The sequence below is a fragment of the Hemicordylus capensis genome, chromosome 3 (genome assembly GCF_027244095.1).
Source record: "Hemicordylus capensis ecotype Gifberg chromosome 3, rHemCap1.1.pri, whole genome shotgun sequence".
NCBI classification, from domain to species: Eukaryota; Metazoa; Chordata; class Lepidosauria; order Squamata; family Cordylidae; genus Hemicordylus; species Hemicordylus capensis.
The window spans coordinates 224,127,439-224,152,607 of record NC_069659.1 but is presented as its reverse complement, the minus strand read 5'-3'; the positions used below and the strand labels follow the sequence as shown (position 1 = coordinate 224,152,607).

Genomic DNA, 25,169 nt, shown 5'->3' with positions numbered 1-25,169 from the left:
GATTCAGCAAAGATGGCAGTCCTATTTGCAGAAGGTGTGGTAAAGCAAGATACATGGTCAAAGGATGCACAACTGAAAAATATAGAGCCGTGGCTTGACTTGATGGAACACTTTACCCTTTAAACAAGGAGTGTCTGGGATCAGGAGCCAGACCTTAGAGAGTTTAGAAAAAGACTGACACATCATTAAACCATGGTCTGGAGCTGTGAGAAATTGCCCTACAATGCTGATTAAAATTAATGGAGTAGAAATATGGACTTTAATAGATATGGGATCACAGGTGAATATGACACAACATGAGTAGTTTATTAAAGCACTGGATTCAAGACTGTTTGTTAACTGATTTGGTAATTCAGTATGAATTGAATTAAAGCCAGTGTGGTGTAGTGGTTAGAGTGCTGGACTAGGATTGGGGCGACCTGAGTTCAAATCCCCATTCAGCCATGATACTTGCTGGGTGACTCTGGGCCAGTCACTTCTCTCTCAGCCTAACCTACTTCACAGGGATGTTGTGAGGAGAAACCTAAGTATGTAGTACACCGCTCTGGGCTCCTTGGAGGAAGAGCGGGATACAAAATGTAATAAATAAATAAATAAATAAATGGGTTATATATGCAGTGACTAAATTCATACTGGAAACACCAAATATTATGATCAGAGCATATCTATTAGTGATGTACAAGACAGCTGTTTACCACTAGCACTTTCAAGCATAAATTTATTGCAACCCTGCTATGGGGAATTGTTGTAAATGCTGAGAGATCAAGAAGAGCAATTTCCTTCTCAAAAGAAAGCCTTGCAGAATACTGTTAGATATATTAAGAGACCTTTGTCAGCTATCATGGGAAACCTGGGAAGGTGAGGATAAAGGATGTCCATACTTTCAAACTGTTTCCTTATACTTAAATGGAAACAATTTTAATGTGTAAAGCAAAAGTTGGGGTTACATGGCCAAGATTACGATGCCTTGCTGGAACCCTGTTGGGGTGGAAAACGGAATCCCACCTAGTTGCCAAAGTGTTATGGCTGTGAAAAATGGACTAATACCAGTCAGAATTTGGAACTATTATGCTAGTCCATAGGAAGTACATTAAGGATAAGAACAAGTATTTTAATGCACCTCCTAGAAGAAGATATACTGGGCCTGGAGGCTGCCATTTATGGAAGCATTGACCATCATGGTTATGGCGCTTCCCCCTTCACACAAATGGTACCATAACCGTGAGCAGCCAGCAGGCGTCTGTGCACTGGTTTGGTGCCGTGGGCAGGAGAGCAGCAGATGGGATCTTTAAAAAAAGAGGAGAGCAGGTCCTGCAGCTGCATGCATCTTCCTTCTGCAATGGCAATACCCCCAGAAACCTGAGCATGGCGCTGGCACACACATGGCATCAGTGCATGCCTGGGCACCATGTGTGTAGTCAGCAACACCATGCTGACCACGCAAATGGCCCTCGTGCACGTGCAGACATCATGTGTGTGCCATTGCCAATTGCAGCAGGAAGCTGCATGTGGCAGTGCAGAGCAGGTAAGGACTTGCTCTCCTCTTTTTAAAAGATCCTGCTCGCTGCTCCCCTCCCTGTGGTGCCGAATCGGTTCAGTGCCAAACCAGTGCATGAACCTTGGTTCATGCACATCTCTAGCATCCAGCTGGAGGGAATGAATGACAGCCCCAGGGTGGTACTTCCTACCTGCTTTTGGCACTCTAACCATGAGTGCCACTGAAGTGAAGAATGTCTGAATAGGGCTTATTTGTGATGGAATGTGGGAACCTTTGGTTGAAATTAATGGTCCCTGTGATTGAGGCAGGATTCAGCCCTGGAACTGGCATTGCTGTCACACACCATCATATGGCGTGTCTTTGGTGTGTTGAGGTGCCAGGGCTCTGGACAGCTCCACTGCAGAAGACCCACAGAGGTCAACTACTCAAGAACAGCAGGAATAAACATGATTCATGGTGTAACAGGAACGGCTTTCATTATATCCTACCTTAGAAACATCACAGAGAAGTGTTGTAAGATAAAAGCAGAAAGAAACACCGGTTAAAAAGAAGCAAAGAGCAATTTTCTTTGACGTAGAGATTAATTATATGAATCCAAGTAGGTTTTAAATGGAAGTGTAATAGGAAGCATTTCACCTCTTTCATGGGAAATGGAATGTTTGCTCAGAATGATTTGTTCTATAAGATCATATCAACACTTAGCATATCTAGAGCACTTTAGTGTCCAAAGCTTTTCATGTACATTATCTCAGTTATCCATACAACACCCTGTAAAGTAGACAGTATCATTAGATGCATATTGCAAATGGGAGAGAAGGAGTCGGAGTCTGAGATCACGGCTTGTTTACAGCACCCGAGTGAATTAATGGCTGAACTTTGAACTGGGGATCTCGCAGCTCAAACTCACCCTCAACTACTATACTTCACCAGCTCTCTTACATATGAATTTCTTTGCATGTCTATTAATCATAATTTGTATTAATAAAACGTTCTCTAGCTTTATTAACAGATTACCAGCCCTCCTTAAGCCAGTACATTAATCTATTTATACAGTGTCGATAACTTGTGGATAATATATTTGGATATTCCCTACAGGTTTGACAACATGGGCTAACTAACACAGAGAGTTAAGAGACAGTTAGCAGCAGCGGCCTGGTGTAACAGCGATAGCCTGTTTGGAAGGACTTTAAGACCAGCTACCCAGAATGGCTTTTTCCTCAAGTTTGGCTATTTGGATATGTGTGGTCAGGATTGCTGGCAATGGCTTGTTTAAGGTGTGTGTGGGGGGCCATCTGTGGGTTGTCTGTGGGGGTGTCTATGATTGCTTCAGGTGTGGGGAGAGGGCAGGGTGAGGATTGGTGGGAGGGGTTCTCATTCTTGTTTAAATTGTCTCCTCCTCCTCCTTCAACATAGAGGGTGGTGTTTTGGCTGTGAGTTGTAATGGTCCACTAGGCCCAGGATTGATGTGAGCATTCCTTGGGGTGGGCTTGCTGCATGGCTGTAGTTTCGTGTATGATCAAGGGAGTCTTGGCTTGGTGCTGAGGTCACATAATGTGGCTCTTCACCCAGGCTTTTATATGAGAGTACTGTTTTTACTGCTGCTGCTTTGTGTTCTTTGTGTTACTGTTGTATATTGGTTTTTAAACTTTTAAATAGTGATATATTATTTTTTTATATTTGTATTTAATATCTGTACTTTTTGTATTTTACTTGTGCATTATTTTAATTATATTGTAAACTGCTTTGGGATTATTTTAACAAAAAGCGCTATAGAAATAAGACAATACATAAATAATTTCACAACGTATTAGTAGAGTTTCATTGCAGTTTAATACAGGGGAAGGGTTGACTCACAGGATTCCGGTTTAGTCTATCTAGTAATGTTTTATGTTGTGTTGTTGAGAAGTTTGTCCCAGTAGGGATCCTGTAGAGAGTGTGGGGGATGGAGTCAGAAAGGAAGAGGGAGGAAAAAGAGGAGAAGAAAGTGGAGTTGTTGCTGAATAGCTCTTTAGTTAAATCTACTTAATTTTTCTTTGTATGAGGGAAGCAGCTATAAAACAGGTTCTATATCTGTTCCACTAGCTTCACAAAATTGCTTGAATATTTCTGTTTATGAGTTAATGGAATGCCTTTACATTATTCTATTAATTTAGTGGTGCCTTTACGTCATTCTCAGAATAAGTCACACTTTTCAATGAATCAGGCAGTCCGCCCACCCCACCAATCCTAATGGTTAAATTTTCTTAATTAGGCATTCCATACATTAGGAATAGATTTGAGCCAAACCAAAATGTGACACTAAACTTGTCATTTTGTAAGTTGAGTAGATGTGTTATTTTAAAATAGCAGCCACACAGGAACCTGACCTGGACAGGGACTACAGTGCAAAAACAGAGAGAAGGCTTTAACCCTTTAATCCTGAACCATTTTCATGTCTAAAATAACCCCTTCCCCCAGGCTATGACTCCCTGAAGCTGCCATTGCAGCAAAATGGCATGAACTGGTGAAAATTAGGCAAAGGCAATGCTGTCTGGTATTTCCAGTTTCATGAACTAAGAAGAAACGTGGCTGAGTTCATAAATTTGGCAGGGAAGTTCTTTAATTCACGAGCTGTAGAAAACCACCAGCTATTTTATGTATCAAGTGATGTTTCCTTACTTCATGAAGACAGCAATCATATTATGAGGTCATTCAAAAACTGTTCTGCCTGGGTTTGGGAGCTGTGTGTGCTCCCAGTTTTGGGTTGTGTGGAAGCAAGGTCGGAGGAAAACCTGGGTAGAAGTGATTGTGTGGAAGCAAGGTCAGAGGAAAGGCTACCCAGGTTTTCCTCTGATCTTGCTTCCACACAACAAAAAACTAGGAGCACACAGAGCTCTCAAACCCAGGCAGAACAGTTTTTGATTGTGTGAATGACCTCAAGATATATCAAGATACTTTATTTTTATTTATTTGTATATTTACATTCTGCTCTTCGTCCAAAGAGCCCAGAGCAGAGTTTGTGTTTATCTTCACAACAAACCTGTGAGATAGGTTAGCTTGAAAGATAAGCGACCAGCCCAGAGTCACCTAGTGAATTTCATGGCTGAATGGGGATTGGAACTCAGGTCTCTCCAGTCCCACGTGAACAACACACAGTGATTGACGTTCATTCATGGAGGAATCATGACTATTACAGTACTTCCAAATGACTCAGAAAACTAAAATTTGGTACATGCACAGTCCATCACAGCTGCTGCCACTGAAAGACCTTTAACTGACAGTAGCCAAACCCACCTTCTAAGTGTCCATCAACGTCCATATGATTACTCTTATGTTTGCTATGATTTTGTACCGAGCATTTGTAACCTTTTTGTGCAATGGTGATTTTTGTTAACTGCCTTGAATATGCCAATGGAATGACAGGATATTAACCAAGTAAGTAAGTAAAATTACTAAATTACTTATTAAAAATCTGAAAATGCATGTGTACATCCCTCTCTCAGATAAATGGTATGTCAGAATGATTAAAGTACTCCCACTCTGAACTGGAGCATTTGCTCATTTCTCCTGTGAAATGGAGAACATAAAATGTACTTCAAAATAATTGAAGTTTTTCCACACCATCCAGAAAACTAAACTTGGGTACACAATATAGCCCCAAATATAATTGCTAGAGAAATCTTCTCTCTATTATGTGCTGGAGTGGACAGCACTGCAGCACAAAGCAATGTGGTATTCAAAATCACATTTGAATAAATCCTGCAGGGTTTCTCGTGAATAGCTACTGTATACTTGCAAAATGCAAGCTGGTTGGTTTTTCTATATATCAAGACATGAGCAGTCATCATGCTATCTACGCACATTCAAGAAGCACTAGTCAAAAGAAGCCCTGTGAGAAATATCCATTTCCCCAACCATGCCTAAGAATGAAGAGGGGGGAACATTTTCATACTGTAGGTGCCAGATGATGTACGTAAATTAGTCTAGAAAACAATATACTTCCATCTGAGGCAAAGACAGGAACCATCTGGTAAGCATTTCTTTCAGTGCCTTTCTGTACTCTGGGGATATGCAATTTGAATGCATTTGATAAGGATCCATAAAAATTTTTTAACTAATAAAGGCAGGATTCTTTTATGTCAACTAAGACAAAGACATCTACTGCAACGTCAGATGTAGTGAGTCTGAATAAATTTGTTGCTAGAGCCAGACATGCGGAAAAGTAGCTTCTCTCATAGGTATTACAAAGTGCTGGTTTCAGTTTAACAGTAGACATTTTGCAACTGCATTTGCAGTAATGTTTTTGGCTCTGATCTGACCATAGTGGGAGCGGGTCATACCTCCTCTGATTGGATTTTGAATTTATTCATATTGTGTTCTGCATAGAATTGTGACACCCACTGATACCTCTTGGGTTTTCTCAGACTGTTCACCTCACTGTGTAACCAGTGTATATTTTCATCTGCATCCATATGTGTCATCTCTGAATTTATGAGAAGACTTCATGTATCTGAAAAAGCTGCTTCTAGCTCAGAAAGGTTTAGTTAACAAGTTTAGTCCAGTGGTGAAGAGACTAAGCTATGAACCAAGAAATCTTTAAATCTTATATCAGCTATGAATTCCCTAAGTGGCCTCAGGCAGGTTATTTGTAAAATGTGATTAATACTGGCCTACCATACAGGACTGCTGCAACAAATCCTGAGATTATGTATGTGTAATAGACCTGTGTAAATTTGGATTGGCAATGTCGGAATTGATCTGACCTTGCTGCAATTGGCTAAAAATTGGTTTAAAATCAGCCAATTTTGGGTCACCAATCTTAATGGCACAGTCAGGAAATGACTTGATTAGCAAGCCAAAGGTTGCTGGTTCGAATCCCTGCTGGTATGTTTCCCAGACTATCGGGCAGCAGCGATATAGGAAGATGCTGAAAGGCATCATCTCATACTGTGCGGGAGGAGGCAATGGTAAACCCCTCCTGTATTCTACCAAAGACAACCACAGGGCTCTGTGGTTGCCAGGAGTTGACACTGACTTGGCAGCACACTTTACCTTTAATATTAGATCAGAATTGTCAGTATTCATGTTGGAATGTTGGAATTCATATTGGAATTCATGCTGGACTGCTGGAAGCACAAAATGGTGGAAACCACCATTTGAAACCCAAAGAAAATCTGATTGTTACCCATAGAGGTCAATGGGAAAATGGATCAAAATTCAAGAAAAATAAAGGGCTGGGCCTAGGTCTTCAAAATTAAACGAAGCATTTAAGTAATTTAAGAAATTAAGCATTTTTCTTTAATTTTGATCCATTACCCATTGACCTCTATGGGTAACAATTGGATTTTCTTTGGGTTTCAAATGGTGGTACAGGTTGACAGGACTCTGTGTTGTGAATTTGAAATGAATCAGACAATCCTGCGATTTTAATGATTTTTTTAATGAAGTGTTCATGTACAAGAGCACCATTCTTTCTTTGCCAGAATGGTGCTCCTGTGCAAGAACACCTCATTAAAAATTACAGGATTGTCCAATTCACTTCAAATTCACTACACAGAGTCCATCCATCCTGTACATGTCTGCTGAATTTCAAAGTCCTAGGCCCAGCCCTTTATTTTTCCAGAATTTTTTCCATTTCCCCATTGACCTCTATGGGGAATAATCTGATGTTAAGTTGGATTTCTGACCAGAAATCTGACTCTGATCCGATATCCGACACCCCCAGGGTCCCAAGAATCCAATTCTGATATTTTCAAAGTCAAATCAGATCAGATTCAGATTGGATCTGACTTTTTTGTATGTACACAGCTCTAATGTCTAATACATTTACATCTCACATTTCAAGTAAGTACATTTAGTCTTCTAGAACTATTGTAAAATTATGGATATAGTATGGTATTCGCTATTGAGCTGTCAATTTCCAGCCATAGCTCTTATGTTAAAAATCTTGTGTTAAAACAATATTATAATTTTATCTCACTAATCCTATAATTACAAAGAAAGGTCTCTCAGTGTAAGAAGGGGATCCAAGGCTGGGAAACTGGTTTTCCCAAAACCATGCAGTAGAGCAGTGACTCTGCTGGTATTTTAACCTTGAATTGCCACCTTTTTTGCACTGGCCACCTTTTCTAGCTTTAACAGCAGACCTGACATCGAGAAAGGACACAAATGAAGCTGTCCTATCAGATGATCGTTCCGAGAAACAGTGGCACACCTAGGTAATTTCAGTGCCTGGACCGCCCCCGCTGTGAGGCCTCCCGCTGCCCTTGTGACTATCTATTCCAAAGGAGCAGGTGTGCTGGAGCACCTCGCAGTTTTCAAGGGCCCCTTGGCCGGATGGACAGGCCAAGCATCCATTCTGCCTGCTGCCATGGGAGGGGGAGGCCTGCTTGTCTCAGCTCACCCCCCACCCCACCCCGGCCATGCACATGGCGGCTAAAATGACAGAAAAGCAGTGGTCTGGTGTGGCAGGGCCTCACGGTGGGGTGGGCACAGGGTGGTGGCTGGAGGCTCCCCCTATCATTTGGAGCCCCCCCAGACCTTAGAGGCCACGGAGTGGGGCCCCAAGGTCTAGGGGTAAGAGCGCCTTTGCCTAGAACAGCTGGTCTGCTTAATTCCAGCATGTTCAGTTTCTATTAAAGGCACAAGAGCACCCCGACCACCACGCAAGGTAGGTAAACCTATTTTAATGCCATTTCAATAGGGTTTCCCATGCCCAGCCCCAAAAGTCCAAAACTGGACTGCACTGCTTCATTAGCAGTCCTTAACTAGATACAATCTTCCCTACCCAGAAACACACATCTCAGAAAGAAAGAAAAAGAGTCAAAACTGGCAGGTGGTTCCTCTGTGAGGAGGCCACTGGAATCTCTTCAACATCTCTTCATTTTGTTGTTCTTGCCATTTTAAATCCTGGAGCCTCAGCTTCAATACCCCCCAATCAAAGATGCAGAATATAATAAAGAAAACAAACAACAACATTGTGGAACTGGGAGATGGAAGTTTGATCATAGACATATAATGGTCCTCCTGGGACCTTCCATCTGTAATTGTGTCCCCTGTTCAGAGAACAATTTAGTTAGCATTTCTGTAATCCAAGGCTGAACAGGCATTTGAAATGCTCAGGAGGAAGCAGTAGGCAAAAGCTGTCGCTGCAGGGGTTGAAAAGGCATAGACTCCTTCAAACTAGACTAAAATTAACATCAAGGTCTTACACACTTAAAAGGGATGCAGGCGTGGGTTGTCAGCATGCAGGAAAATTGAACCATATGGTCTTTCCTTCCCAGGCCTGCTTCTCAAATCTAGAGGTAAGGATGCTTTTGAAATCCTCCTCTTCCGAATGTTCCCCTAGATGTTGGAGCTCCACATTCCTTGGTTATAGGAACATAGGAAGCTGCCATATACTGAGTCAGACCATTGGTCTATCTAGCTCAGTATTGTCTTCACAGACTGGCAACGGCTTCTCCAAGGTTGCAGGCAGGAATCTCTCTCAGCCCTATCTTGGAGAAGCCAGGGAGGGAACTTGAAACTTTCTGCTTTTCCCAGAGCGGCTCCATCCCCTGAGGGGAATATCTTACAGTGCTCACACTTCTAGTCTCCCATTCATATGCAACCAGGGCAGACCCTGCTTAGCTAAGGGGACAAGTCATGCTCCTAGCAAAAATATATAACTGATCCCTATAAGCAGGCTCTGTATCAGAGGACTGGAAAATAGCTAATGTAACTCTGAGTTTCAAAAAGATCCAGAGGGAATCTTGGAAATTACAGGCCGGTTAGCTTAACGTCTGTGCCGGGTAAACTGATGGAAAGCATACTTAAGGACAAAATTGTTAAATATATAGAAGAACAAGCCTTGCTAAAGGAGAGCCAGCATGGCTTCTGCAAGGGCAAGTCTTGCCTCACTAACCTTTTGGAGTTGTTTGCGAGTGTCAACAGGCATGTGGACAGAGGTGTTCTGGTTGACATAGTATACCTGGACTTCCAAAAAAATCTTGAGTGAGTTTCCCCACCAAAGGCTCTTGAGTATACCTAGCAGTCATGGGATAAGGGGGCAGGTTCATTTGTGGATTTGTAACTGGTTGAAAGACAGGGTAAGAATAAATGGACAGTTTTCACAATAGAGGGAAGTAAGAAGTGGGATACCCCAAGCATCTATACTGGGACCAGTGCTCTTTAAATTGTTCATAAATGATCTAGGAGTTGGGGTAAGCAGTGAAGTGGCCAAATTTGCAGATGATCCAAAACAGATTGTGAGGAGCTCCAAAAGGATCTCTCCAAACTGGGGGAGAGTGTGACAAAATGGCAAATGAGGTTCCATGTAAGCATACTGGGGCAAAAAACCCTCCAACTTCACATATACACTAATGAGCTGTCAGTGACTGATTAGGTGAGAGATCTTTGGGTTGTGGTGGACAGTGCATTGCAAGTGCCAACTCGGTGTGCAGCAGCTGTGAAAAAGGCCAATTCCATGCTAGGGATCATTAGGAACGGGGGCTGAAAATAAAAATGCTAATATAATGGTCCTTACACACATCTATGGTGTGGCCACATTTGGGGTACTGCATACAGTTCTGGTCACTGTATATTAAGAAGGACATTGTAGAACTGGAAAAGGTGCAGAAGAGGGCAACCAAGATGATCAGGGGCCTGGAAGTTTTTCACATGGGGCTTTTTAAAGCCCTTTAACTCGCATCTCCTCCGGAATAGAGGGAGTAGGTTCACATATTGGCCAGATTTTTAAAAATCCACTATTCATGTTGTTGTTTTTTGGGACAACTTAAAGTTTGCAGTAAATCTTCCCAGTAAACTCATGGTAAAACCTGCAGTGTGTAAAAGGCCATGGAGCACCTTCCTTATGTGGCAAGGCCTACAGCATCGGGGGCTTTTTAGTTTGGGAAAGAAGTAACTACTTGGAGACATGGCAGAGGTATATAAAATTATGCATGATGTAGAGAGAGTAGACAGAGAAGATTTTCTCCCTCTCTCACAACACTTGAACCAGGGGCCATCCCATGAAACTGAAGCCTGGGCAATTTAGGACCAACAAAAGGAAGTACTTTTTCACACAGCACATACTTAATCTGTTGAATTCTCTGCCACAGGATGTGATGATGGCCAAGAGCTTGGATGGCTTTAAAGGGGGCTTAGACAAATTCATGAAGGACAGATCTATCAATGGCTACTAGTCTGGTGGCTATAGGCCAGCTCCAGCCAGAGAGGCAAGATGCCTCTAAATACCAGTTGTAGGGGAGCAGCAAGAAGAGAGAGGGCATGCCATCACCTCTTGCCTGTGATCTTCTCAGAGGCAGCTGGTGGTCACTGTGTGAAACAGGGTGCTAGACTGGAGGGGTCTTGGGCCTGAATCAACAGGGCTACTCTTTTGTTCACCAGAGAGTAGGCTAGATAATGAGCTCTTGCCTGTGCTTGGTCAGATTCATAGCAAGGTCATATTCATACACAGGGTCCTTCCTGACAGCAATAAACACTGAGATATTGAAACCTTCTGCACAAGCTGAAAGTGTCATCTTACTGACTGTACACATGCTTGTGTAGACGTCTCCATTCCTTTCTATCAGGATCATGGCTCTGGCCATGTGCCGATCCGAGACTGTACACAATGTGCCCATTCTCACAATTGGAGAATGGGATCGGACAGGGTGAGAGGAAGAAGCTACAAAAAGCTTACCTCCCCCATAGATGATCCCATCCATATTGCTGGGTGACCGGATCAGCCGTCCAGACGATTGCCGGTTTCTGCCAATATCAGGGAGGGAGTGGGGAGGTTTGGGGGCAGGAGGCCCCCGGAGCTTCCATCATTCACTGCGTGAGTGCATGGTGCATTATGAGGAGTCTCCTGATGCTGGCCAGGAGGCTACTTGTGTGTAGATGCTGTGCAAAGCCATGTAGCACTGACACACAAGCATTTAGCCTGACTCTTTGGGCACCCTCAAATCCAAAGCCTGGGCTGAGTAGCGGGCTCCCTAAGCGGGTTTGCTGCCACGCCACTGGAAGCTGCGTAGCTCCCAGCAGGACACATGTGCACTGGAAACTGGGCTGGGCTTCCTTAGTCCGTTTTTCAGTGTGTGTGTGAATAGCTTCAATGTTTGCAGAGCCACCTGCTGGCCAGGACTTACATTCTGAGAAGAACCTGTTCTCTTTTCAAGACTCCTTTTGTGGCAACTGTTGGTTCTGCTCAAAATGCAAGCGCTGGCCAGCAGGTGGCCCTATGAAAATTGCACAAGTTCTCCGATCAGTGTTTGGGCACAGTAAGAACCCAACAGGAAAGAGCACAGATGCCTACAGGAGTGAGTGCATGGTCAGTAAGATGGCGCTTTGAATTTATTGCTGTTTGGGAGGACCCACAGTCTACAGCCATCTCTCTGCCTGTTTAATTGCCCCCTGGTAAACCAAGGAGTCAGCCAGGCTATACATTGTGGCAGAGGGTGCTAAGGAATGATTATGTATCCCACATAATCTCTGTATCCCACAGCATGACTAGGGCATGAACATTTGACACCTCAGAACAGCTTCTGACCCACACTACATGTCTAAGACCAAGTGTTAATTAAGAAAGACCAAAAAAGATAGAGACATTACTGTGTGGGTTAAATCTGTCACAAGAAGAAGATGTGTGAGAGTCGCAGGTGCAGATTTGTTCATGTAGCATCTATTCTTGAAATAATACTGTGAGCAAGCCTAGGATGAAAGTACACTTGTTTTAAGAGATGTATAAGGCCAAGGGGAGTTATGTAAGGACCCGAGGCATGGAGGTTCATCTATAAATTAATTAGGTTTGCAGTAAAAAGCTTGGCTGACCTATGATGAAGCACTAGAGGTGATGGCACCTGTAAGAGCTTAAAAAATCAGAAAGGAACACTCCCTGCACATTTTTGTTATGCTCTAAATAGAGCTTGCTGCAGTGCTTGCTGTCTCATGAGTATTGCTTTTTAAAAGAGAGTAATATTTTCTAATCTAAGTGCCTTCAAGTGCTAAGTGCATTCTACTGCATAGAACAAGAGTTATTGTATGCTGCTCACCTGTGTTTCATAACGATATTTTTTTTAAAGGAATCAAGTGTGAAAGGTGGGGGAGAGGGGGCAAGATTTGCTTTATTATATAAGAAAAAAATGCCCTCATGTAGCCTGATCCTGGTGCAAAGTTTTAAGATGGAAAGCTTAGTTTCCATCTTAGAAAGTCCTCTGTACCTTAGCTACCTTATTTTTTAGCCATCTCATATTGGACTCCATGCTAGTCATTTGGATCCCACCAAAAATGGAAGAAAATGACTTACTTAGTCTGCTCTGGTAGCCACATCTTGAGGCAACCCAACCGTAAGGCTGAGCCATACAGTCAATAATTCCCACACAAAGGGCCAAAAGCATTGAAAGGCTGAAGTGGGCCCTGGGACAAAGAGTGCTCCTGTCGCCTCCTACCACCTTCTTCAGGGAGGCATGAGGAGGAGTGCAAAGAGCAAGTTGTCACCCAGCTGGTGGGCCCCCTCCCTCAGGGGCCCAGGAACATTCATGTTCCCTCCGCTGCTTTATTCAATTGTAACTACTCCCCTGCAAAGAACTCTGGGAGTATCCAGGACTGCTGCTAGCCTTGCGACCCTTCTAGGTTTGTGAAGAGGTGCCAGGGGTGTGATCGGTTGCCTCCGCTTGTGGCAATCCATGTGATGAGAAGAAATTTTCTTGGCATCCCAGAAGCAAAAAAGCTCAGCATAGGCCAGTGATCCTAGCTCCAGTCCCTTGCTCCCAGCTCTCACACCACTTCTTAATTCCTAACATTATAGCTCTCAGGTTCCTTGAAGAGAAGACACATACCCACAAATGGGAGGCTTGAGGCATTAATAGGTGCATGGCAGATTGTTAAGTTGGACTGGTAGTAAACCTCTTAAGAATACTCTTTTGTTTAATCTACAAACCAAAGAGGCTCCTGTGAGGCTCCCATCTGAAATATAAGTAGTCCAGAGCACTGCTCAAAAGCAGTCATGCTTGACCTGTCCCAAGGAACGCAGAACTGTCATCACGGCATGCATTGCTATGGCAACAATCTACACATCCGCTAAAGCTTTGGGGTATCTACTAACTGTGGGGGTTACTTGGAAGTCACATGCCTCACTAGAGAGTTTCTTAAACCTTCACTTCAAACACAAATTCGTACCATTTAAAAAACACATTTTGACATTGTGTGCCATTCATATTTGCATATTAATTTTCTGAGTGTCACATAAACCTATCTCCCCAATAGTATAATTTTTCAGAATTTCAAAACTACATACATACAGTATACTAGTGGTGTTTTGAAATGCAAGGAAGTATTCTGTCAACAAGATGGATACAATATTGGAGAAAAAGTGTTTTTATAGGAGGTAGAGCATTCAAGCCTTGCTACTCGGGAAGAAAACAAGTAGGCATTAAAAGGGAGAAGCTGCAGCTTGGGAGAGGCTGAGTTATTTCATTTTGATGGACATGTTTGCTGTACAAAAGGAAAATATCACCCTCATAAGTAGAGGCAGTCCTGGACTAGCTGCCAAAAGCACCGGCTTGGAGAGCACTCAGATCTCACTCTACAGGGAATAGACTAAAAGGGTAGAGTGGTATTTGTTTCTTGTGCTTGAGCATCATGCAGTGCGATGTTGTTGCTTAAGCTGCCATGCTCACTGAGAGCTCAGCAGGGATGTCTCATGGTTCCACAATTATCTGGGTTTCTGCCACCCTTTATTACAGATTTTACTAGGTAGATATCACAAATTCTCTCTCTATAATTGTAAATTATAATCAGCTCTTCTAGTAGCTGTTCAGATTCTAGGCGGAAAGATACCACAGATATTTCAGTTGCTGAAGTGTCAAAAGTTGGCACAGCAGGACCTTCTCTGCAGTGACCACAAACTTGTGGACAAATACTCACATCTCGTCCAGCTTCTCTAGTGGTAGGGAAGGGTCTCCAAGAGGGCACAAGGCCTGTACAATATGTGCAGGCTTCCGAGTTTGGTTTCTCTTGTGTGGTGCCACCCCAAAGTAACCACTCATTGTGCAAACCACCTCTTTGCACCACTCATTTGTCCAGTATTATCTTGGAAACACTTTCCCTCATGCTGACACTTCTGCTGTTGTAAGAGCTGCTGAGATGAGGATTCCGGGGCAGCATATTTCATGTCAAAACAGGCCTAAACATTTCCACTCCTAAACTGTAGCAATAAATGCACTGCTCGATGATCGGGCTGGTGCTGGTTGTGGAACATGTTCTTTAGTGGTGGGTGTAAACACCCATCCATGTCCAAAAGAAAAAGATTAATCACTCACCAAGCTGAACATAGCCCATCAGTCAAGTGCAGCAATTCAGTTTTTCTTGCTTACCTAGGAATGCAAAAACAGTGGCAAGAGAGGACAGGGAGAATCAAATGCCTGACGGGCCATAATACATGGTTGGTGAGCTGCATTTGGCTTCATGGGTCACAAGTTGCACAGGTCTGGGGTACAGATTTCCCCTTTTGCTTGTCACACTTGTGTCCTGCCCTTCCTCCAGTGAGAAATATAGGATTCCCAATTTTGTGTTACACACCAGCCTGAAGCATTTACAAAGGAGAGGTGACCGGTGAAAGGACTGGTGCTCATCCATTCCCTGCCCATTTAAGCAAAAGGAGCAGAATGAAGGTTGGCTGAGGAGGGAGGACAGTCTGGCATGGGGGGACAATTGACAATAGAAGGACTAAATACACACTTTGTTTGTCCTGGTTCACACAATCATTCAAACCCAGGATTAAAGTTGGTAACTGACATTAGTGTGATCATGTGAATCCACGCCAAGGCAGGAATCTCAGATTCATCTCGGGACACAAACTACCATTGATAATCTTGGCACAAGTTTGCACAACCATGCTAAATCAGACAATATTATGCCTATTTTAAAACAGCTGTACTGGCTGCTGCTATGTTTCCAAGCAAAATACAAAGTGCTGCTAATTACCTTTAAAACCCTAAATGGCTTAGGACTGGGTTACCTGGGAGAGCACCTCTTACTATGATCCCCATCGGACTTTAAAGTCATCAGGAGAGGTCTGTCTCCAGCTGCTGCCAGCAAACCTGGTGGCGACTCAGGATCAGGCCTTTTCTGTAGCTGCTCCTGGGCTCTAGAATGCACTCCTTATGGATATAGCAGCCTTTAAAACAGCCCTAAAAACATATCTTTATAGCCAGGCCTTTAGTGAGTTCTGAAATGATTTTAAACTGGTTTTAATTTTGTTTTAATAAGTTGTTGGTTGTGTGTGTGTGTGTTTTTAGTGTATATGAACTACCGAGAGCCATCTGGGTGAGGCAGTATAATCAATCAATCAATAAATGAATAATAATGTTGACTTTAAAATTAAAATCGAATGATTGTGTGTACTAAGCCACTCAGTACTTCTCAGAGCTGCACCTAAGTAATTTTGGAGCCTGGACCTAAAGGCCTTTGGAGGCTGCCCCTCCCTTGCAAATTAAGCATCATCATGCTCCACCGGGTGACCACACCACCCGGGACAGACTAAAGAATATTTGGGGGGCCCCAGGGGATGTGGAGGTCCTGGACTTTGGCCCCAAAGTCCAGGGGTAAGAGCGCCTCTAGTACTTCTCCCCAAACACCCTCCTACTAGATTAATGTTAGATATAATGTCTAGTTCAAGCCTAAGAGAACTATAAATCTTGGTCAGAGATTTTTGGTCCCCAAGTCTCAGGAATGTGCACTCTCCCTCCCATCCCTGTGCGAGTTTCTAGCTTAGACTTCTTGTCTAGGTTAATATAAACTGAGATTGGTTGGCTATGTTGTCCAGTTCTACCAATCTAAGTTTATTCTAACCCACTTGCTTCAAATATCCTAAGTGCTGTAGCTCACAAAATCTTGTGTGCAGATCTTGGGTTATTTGAATCAAGTAGGTTACTATAACCTGAGATGTTCATGTTGTCCAAATCCATCAATTGTGGATTATTCTAGAATAGATAGAAAGTAGACATTTGTATAGGAATTGGAGGGGGAGCACACATTCCCAAGATTCAGGAGCATCGCATGTAGCCCAGCTCTAATCAGGGCTTCGTGTGACATCTGAAACAGCCTTTCGGATACATAACAGGAGCTGCACAGGTCTTCCTTATTTAGGTCTATCAATTATCCTTCTCCTCCTTTGAAAGCTATTGGGCAGAGACTTTCCTTCCTAATCTATCCTAGCCTCTCTTTGCCTGTTCATCCACAGCCACCTAGCACCTCCTGATTCATCCTCACTAGTGAGGATTACAGCTCAACACTGATGGCTTGCAATCTTTCAGATGTATCATGCTGAAGTTTAGCTGAATAGAAAAAGGACGCCATGCAGGAGGGACCCATGCTCCTCTTCCTTTGTAAGTTTGCTCGACTCTGCAGCTTTAAGAAGCTGAGTTATTGAGATTTCTTCCCAGCAATTCAGTTCAGTAAAAGCTTTCATGTTCAGTATGCTGCATCATCTCCAGGGAGCTTCCTTTAACAACACTTATAAATGAGAAAACAAGATAACTTGAGACTGCACAGCTGTAGGGTGTAGAAGGAAAAGCAAGAAACCATCCATTCTCTCAAAAAGCTACTGAAGTTTAATGTATAGCATTAATGATAAAAAGTAAGGAACCTGTGAAACTTCCCACCCCAATCTACTTCCACCCCTTCCTTGTTAAAAGAATACCCCAAAATATCACATGTACTGTAGTTCAGATCTTTTAGTGCTTTTGCTTCTTCCTTCGTAGTATTGGGGAAAAGCAGAGGTGCTCTCTAATATATCACCAAGGAATTGCCTTTTTTTAAAAAATAAAAAAAATCCTAAGGCTTATTATATTTTTTTCTAATAAGAGACAGGAAGCGTATCTTTACTTCCCTTCATGTCATTAAAGGAAAGCCAAATAAAAAATGAATGAAAACACATTCATCTCAAGGGATCTCCAAAAGACACAATGCAATAAATAACGGGGGGGGGGGGGATTAGCAAAACAAATAAATAGTCAGTATGGAAATAAAATTCTTTTCCTTAAATGTAAATGGTTTAAATATAAAAACAAAAGGCCAAACAATTTTCCATGATCTAAAGAAAAGAAAATTAGACTTGATTTGCTTACAGGAAGTGCATATAAAAAGGAGAGATAGAAAATACCTACAAAGCAAAGCACTTGGCCAGCAATTTGAAACATTAGATATTAAGAAAAAAAGGGGAGTAGTCTTTTATATAAAAGACATTTTAGAGCCAAAATTGATACATAAAGATGATTATGGAAGAGTTTTGATAGTAGAAATAAAGGTTGGAGACTTAAAATATACAGTAGTGGGCATATATGCCCCTAATGAGGCAAAAGCGGACTTCTATAGAAAATTGGAAAAGCAACTAACAGAGACAGATAGGCAACGGATTATATTAATGGGAGACTTTAATGGAGTTGTCTCAACGTAGGCTGATAGAGAGTCAATAGACTTGAGAAAAAATGATGGGAAATTACCAAAAGCCTTTTTTAATATGGTTGAGTACTTTGGTTGACATGATATATGGAGAATCAAAAATACAGATGCTAAGGAGTATACTTTCTTTTCAGATAGACATAAAATGCACATGAGAGAATAGATATGATCTGGGCTAATGCAGATGTGTTGATAACAATCAAAGATATTGGTATATTGCCAAGGATATTTTCTGATCATAATCCTATAGAACTAAAGTGGAAAATTGGAATAAAGAAAAACTATCAATGGAAATTAAATGAGTCCCTTTTGAATCACTCTAAAATTGTGAAATTAGGTTTACAAAAACTTAAATAATATTTTGAGATAAACCTAAAGGACAATCTACAGATGAAGATAGTATTGGATGCAAGTAAGGTGGTGATGAGGGGTTTCTTTATTCAACAAAATGCATACTGGAAAAAAAAAAAAAGAAACAAGAGAACAAGGACCTAATCCAGATTCAAATTAAGGACTTGGAAAGGGAACTAATTGGAAAAAAAGGTGACGAAACTTTAATACAACAATTAAAGGTATTAAAACAGAAATATTACATGTTGATGGCGGAGGAGATGGAAAGAAATTTAAAATTTCTAAAACAGAAATCTTTTGAACAGGCAAATAAACCGGGTAAATATCTGGCCTGGAAATTAAGAGTTGAACAGCAAAAGAATTATATAATGAGTCTGAGTACGTCCAGTGGTATTATGAATCAACAGTCAGCAATTAAAAGAGAATTTTATAAACATTATAAGTTTTATCAAAAAAGAAAGGTTAATATGAATAAAGAAGAACAATTCTTACAATTAAGGAATTTATCAAAATTAAACCCTAAACAACGGGAAATATTGACTCTTCCAATTTCCAATGAAGAAGTTAAGGATGCTATTAAGCGAACAAAGCGGGGGGGGGGGGGATTGCCAGGACCAGATGGGCTCTCTATTATATACTACAAAGCTTTTAGGGAAGTATTGTCTCAACCATTACAATGGACAATGAATGAAAATATGATGAAGGGTTGGTTCCCTGATTCATCGAGGCAGGTGACTATTACGTTAATACCAAAACCTGGCCAAGATCAAACTCTGGTTAAAAATTATAGACCAATCTCCTTACTTAATAATGATTATAAATTATTTGCTTTTATACTTGCTAAAAGAATGGAGGGGGTCTTGGTAGAGTTAATTCATGAAGATCAGGCTGGATTTCTACCAAAAAGGCAAATAAAGGACAATGAGCGAACTGTTTTAAATGTATTAGAATATTACGAAAAGCATAATGATAAACAACTGGCTATGTTATTTTTGGATGCAGAGAAAGCTTTCGATAACATCTCCTGGCAATTTATGTTGAAAACCCTGGAAATTGTAGAGCTTGGAGCTAAAATTATATAAGGGCAATTGGGTCTATATATTCTGAACAAAAAGCAAACATTAAGGTTAAGGGAGAACTTACAGATTATTTTAGTATTCAAAAAGGTACTAGACAAGGTTGTCCCCTGTCTCCATTATTATTTATATTGGTTTTGGAAATTATGTGCAGGATGATAAGGGAAGAGACCAAAATACAAGGATTGTCAATAGGGACACAAAGATACAAACTAAGAGCCTTTGCAGACGATATAGTGTTGTTTTTACAAGATCCTTTAGAGTCAATTGATACATTATTGGAAATCTTAGAATCCTATGGGAATTTGGCAGGGTTCTATATAAATAAGGATTAGACAGAGGTATTAATTAAAAATATGAACAAAGAAGATATTGATGGATGAAAAACAAACTTGTGTTAGAACCAAAAATTCCACTTTGGGTATCTCCACTGGAAGTTATATCTAGAAAACAGAAAAATATGCAACAGACATGGCCTATGTATCGACAACTGCTTGTTCCCCAAGGTGCAAAATACGAACTTAAAAAACTAGATCTTATGCAGGATTGGAATATTTCTTGGTTTCAGTATCACTAGATTAGCACCTTATTCAAGCAAGATTGTAAAAAGGGTCTTAATCAATTAAAGTCAGAATATGAACAACTGTTGTGTGACAAGGAAGACAAACTAGTTTCTAGGATGCATGATCTGTTATTATTGGAAGATACAAGAACGGAAGTAGTGTAAACTTCAGTGATTAAATGGGCTCAGGATTTTGGTTACAATATAGACTTGGAGAAATGGGAAAAACTATGGATAGAAGACATGAAATACCATGCTTGTTCTAATTTAAAGGAAAATAATCTTAAAATGATGTACAGATGGTATCTAACTCCTAAGAAGTTGGCTTTAATGTACAAGAACATGTCAAACAAATGTTGGAAGTGTGAAAAAGAGGAGGGTTCCTATACACATTTATGATGGACTTGTAATAGTTCTAAAGGCTATTGGGATTTAATATACAATGAGCTTAAGAAAGTGTTTAAAATGGCTTTCCCTAATTGCCCAGAAACAATACTATTAGGCATTGATAATAGCTCACTGCCTAGGAAATAGTGAATCCTCTTTATGTATCTGACAGCAGCAGCGAGATTGACATTTGCATACAAATGGAAAGACATCCATTGCCTGAGTAAAGAGGATTGGATACTCAAAGTGTTAGAGTTGGCAGAAATGGCAAAGCTAACAGCATTATTAAGAAATAAATTTGAAGCATTTAAAAGGGAGTGGGACACTCTTCTTATTTACCTAAAAACATATTATAAAATGGATTTCTCTAAGGCTTTTGAGTGGTAACAAAAATGTTTTTAAAATGCCCTAGAGCTGACTTTTGTACGATTTAACAGGGGGAGAATGATTAAATTACAGGCAAGACTTGGGTATTGTAACTGATAATTGTTCTAATGATGAGATGGAAGTCCTCTTGTCTTTTTCTTTCTTTCTTTCTTTCTTTCTTTCTTTCTTTCTTTCTTTCCTTTTTCCTTTTTGTGTGTATCTTACGTTGTGAAAAATTGAATAAAAAGTTATTTTAAAAAAATGAATGAAAACACCTCCAATAAAATAATTGGCTGACATCCAGATTAAATTACTCATGAATAGTCCCACTGAAAACAATGGGACAACTTTATTATTAACTTGTCCCATTGTTTTCAGTTGGACTACTCATGAGTAATTTAGTCTGGATGTCAGCCACTATTATTTGTGGCTACATACACACACAAACTGGAAAAGGCACATGTACAAGATAGCTAGTACTTAAGGAATGTAGTTCAACAGATGGGATCTTGCCCAACACCACCTAGTGAGCTTTGTGGCTAAATGTCTTTTTAAAAACCCAGAATGCCCTATCTCCTTCTGAGGGTTAACAGCCTCCTGTATTCTTTCTAGCACTATGGGGCTAGTCACATGATTGTAGAAAATTGGGCTAGCCTCCGCTAGCCCGATTTTCTACAATCATGAGAACCACCGGGCTCGGCTGCAAGACCGGTGGTTCTTGAGTGGGTAACCTGTTCAAGTAGCCCGCTCCACAAACCCATTTTTTTAATCGTGAGTAGCCACAGCACGGCTCCATGCCGTGGTTACTCATGAGTAAACCCCCGGCCGGAGGCTGAAAAGCAGCCTCCCGGTTCGGGGGTCTCCCCGGTATGCCCTGTGTGCTCGAGCAGGGCATACTGGTGCTTCCAGGAGCCGGCAATCGTGTGGGCAGCCGATCCGGCCACTCAGGGCTCCCACCCTGATTGTCTGCGTGGAGCTTCCCAAACCAGGTCTCACTGATCGTGAGACCCGGCTCTAAGACTTTATAAACAACAGGAAGAGACTCCATTTTGAGAGCACTCTAGCGTTCCCTCCTACTGCTCTCTGCTCAGGCCATACTCTTTCCTTTGAAGGTAGCAGGTTGTTTGTTTATTTCTACACTGCTTTCCCACTCTAAATCGAGTACTCAAGGCACTTTGTAAAATAAAACAGACACAAAAATTACAATTAGTTTTCAGTCAAAAAACTGAATATAAAAGGAAATCTAACAAGCCAGAGGGAGATTAAAAAAATAATCATACAGGGCTCAGGCCAAAGGCCTGTCTGAAGAATAAAGTCTTCAAAAGGTGGTGGAAGACCATCAAAGAGACAAGATGAATCTCCCTGAAGTGGAGAATTTCACTTCCTGGCCACTGCCACAGAACACCACTTCCTTGTCTTCATTCTCATCTAATGTAGTTCTGATGGGGGTGGATCACAAAGAAGGACCTCTCTCATAGACTGCAATGGACAGGCAGGTTCATATAAGAGGGGATGACCCTTAAGGTGTCCCAGTCCTGAGCCACTTGGAGTTTTAAAGGTAATAACCAGCAATTTGAATTGTGCTTGTTGTGCCTTCTGGCACATCATCTTATTTTATTTTATTTATTATTTATTATTATTAAAAATTTTATACCACCCTTCCAAAAGGCTCAGGGCGGTTTACATTAAAACACCATTAAAATCAATTAACAATTAAAACAAAAATTATAAAACTGCATAAAATAATTAACAATTAAAACATCATAAAACACCAATTAAATAGCCAAAACAATTTAAAAACAAGTTTTAAAAAGCTGAGAAAGCTTGGTTGAAGAGATGTGTTTTCAAAAGTTTCTTAAAAATTGCCAGAGATGGGGAGGCTCGTAGCTTAGTAGGAGCGCATTCCACAATCTTGGGGCAGCAGCTGAGAAGGCCCGTCTCTGTGTAGCCACCAAACGAGTTGGTGGAAGCTGGAGACGGACCTCCTCAAATGACCTCAATGGGCGGTGGGGCACATAGCAAAGAAGACGCTCTCTTAAATACCCAGGACCTAAGCCGTTTTAACTAGCACTTTGTATTTCGCCTGGAAACCTATTGGCAGCCAGTGTAGCTCCATCAACAGAAGAGTAATGTGGTCTCTCTGAGATGACCCAGAGACCAACCTGGCAGCTGCATTCTGAACCAACTGAAGTTTCCGGACTACGTACAAAGGCAGCCCCATGTAGAGTGCATTACAGAAGTCAAGACTGGAGGTTACCAACAAATGTACCACTGTTTTGAGGTCATTGATCTCGAGAAACAGGCGCAGCTGGCATATCAGCCAAAGCTGATAGAAAGCACCCCTGGCCACTGCCTCAACCTGAGAAACCAGGGAGAGGTGTGAATCCAGAAGTACTCCCAGTCCCTAACTGCGAACCTTTTCCTTTTGGGGAAGTGTGACCCCATCTAGAACAGGTAGAAAGGATCTTAAAGGAACCTTTTCATCACATCCCTGGTTTTAACTCCAAAACTCTTCATACCACTACACTAGCTCTCATCTGGGGTTCTGCTTTAATTATGTCAGTTGACTCCTTTGATTATACACCTGCAGCTCCCAGGCTCTTGGATGGTTAGGAATATTATCAAGATATGGACAGCTTTTGAAAGGTAGGATGCATTTTTGAATGCACGTTTGTGAACCCCTATAAAGAACCATCTGCTGGGTGGTTTCTGGAGATCTGAACATTAATAGGCACAAAATTAACTTTAAGAACAGGAAACACCATAAGGCTGTTTTCATGAGCAGCCAAGCCTGTGAGAACCACTGTGATCCACGCAGATCCCAGCGCTGCTGCGCCACCAAAGTAGCTCCGTAGCCCGGCTGTTAGCAAGTGCCCCCTTAATCCAGCTGCCAGGGCTGTGTGTCCCCTGGGAGGCTCCCATCTCCCAGGGGAATCACCCAATGCCCCACGCTTGTCATGTGGTGCGTTGAGGAATATCCGGCGTTGAGGGCTGTCTTGGCACAGGGTGGATTGTCTGGGAGTGTGCTTTGTGCTCCCAGCGACATTTACTTCATCATCTGGGGGGAAGGTGAATGGCGCCTAGCCTCCCCCCCACCCGCTCCACCCACCCGGTCGTGTGAAAGGCCTCAATATATTACAAGTTACACTCTTCAATGGGGAATTTGATTCAAAAAGCTCCTATTCAAAATTATGTCTCACTGTGTGAGAAAGCCTTTTGTAGTAGTTGCAATGCTGTATTTCTGAAGCTTCTTGAAGAAGTGAATCCCCCGTTATGCAGAGCATAGCTCAAAACACATTGGGTTTCCTGTCCTTCCAATATGTACCATTTTGCATCTGTTGAGTCTCTTCCTTTGTCTCCATCAGTCGGGTACTACTTCAATTGTGCTACTGGTGCTTTGTGGCGCAGTTCCACATCAAGTGCTCACATGTGCAGGTACATTTTCAGTAGCAGGCTTATCGCAAACATGAGACGTGTGTCACAGTTTTATTTTGCAACAGACTTAATTGCCTAACAAAAATGATTTCAATTTTATATGGTTCAGTGCGGCAGTTTTCAACTGCCGGAAAAACAGTTGTTATGCAGAAGATTATCTTCATGTTCAGTAATGTAAATTGCATGAAGCCTGGATTTGGGGTGGGGGGAGAAGTGACTGTTCTGGAGAACAAAGGGTCCACTGTAGCATGACTGTGGCCTGAGCACATCCATTTCTTCCCTGCATGAACTATGAAGGTTCTTCTGCGACTTCTTAATAGATACTGGGAATAAAATAAACAAACGCACACTTAAACTAACATCTCTGAGATACAGAAAAATTAAGACAGATTAACCCTCAATCAACATCATTAAATGATAACTGAAGTGTGTATTCTGGAGGAATTTTTCACCCCACACATTGTAATGGGATGCTGCCCTATACAAGTCGGACCACTGTTCCATTTACTGTAGCTCAGTATGGGCTACACTGCCTGGCAATGGCTCTCCGAGCTTTCAAGTAAGGAGATCTTTTCCTGCCTTACCTGAAGATGCCAGGGATCAAAACTGGGACCTTTTGCAGGCAAAGAATGTGCTCTTACACTGAGCTACAGACCTTTCTGCTGCACCCTGTACTCGGGAAATCTGGCATTTCACCCCACATGCACTATCAGAAAACTTCCTGAACTGCAGAACAAAATATATGACATTTATTATATACTCATCATGCTGGCACCAAAGCCAGCAAGCAGCATCCTTTGTTTGGGCCATAGAGCTACTAAGCATCTTCCTACCTTGGCACCAAAGCTAGCACAGTCCACCCAGCTTGAAATTCATCATTGTATGTAGGGACTTATTAAGAGCACGTACCAGGAGGAGAATTAGCTCCTTACTATTGAAGCAGACTCCATAGTTCTGCTTCTACTTCTCTCTTCTACAAGCTTTCTTCAAGAGAGCAAATATACATATGGTTATTTTCAGAAGGCAGGGATGAGGCATGTGGAATCCTAGATTTCTTTGCAAGGGTCAGGGG

The 25,169-nt window shown here is 41.8% G+C and overlaps 1 long non-coding RNA gene across 1 annotated transcript in view; it reads left to right on the top strand.

The window, feature by feature from the left end:
• The first annotated feature begins 5,412 nt into the window (after positions 1–5,412).
• The window catches only part of LOC128348746 (uncharacterized), an 80,792-nt gene continuing 61,035 nt past the window's right edge, over positions 5,413–25,169 (top strand). The window contains exon 1 of the long non-coding RNA XR_008318292.1: positions 5,413–5,507. This is a non-coding gene — a long non-coding RNA (uncharacterized LOC128348746). The remainder of the gene's footprint in view (positions 5,508–25,169) is intronic.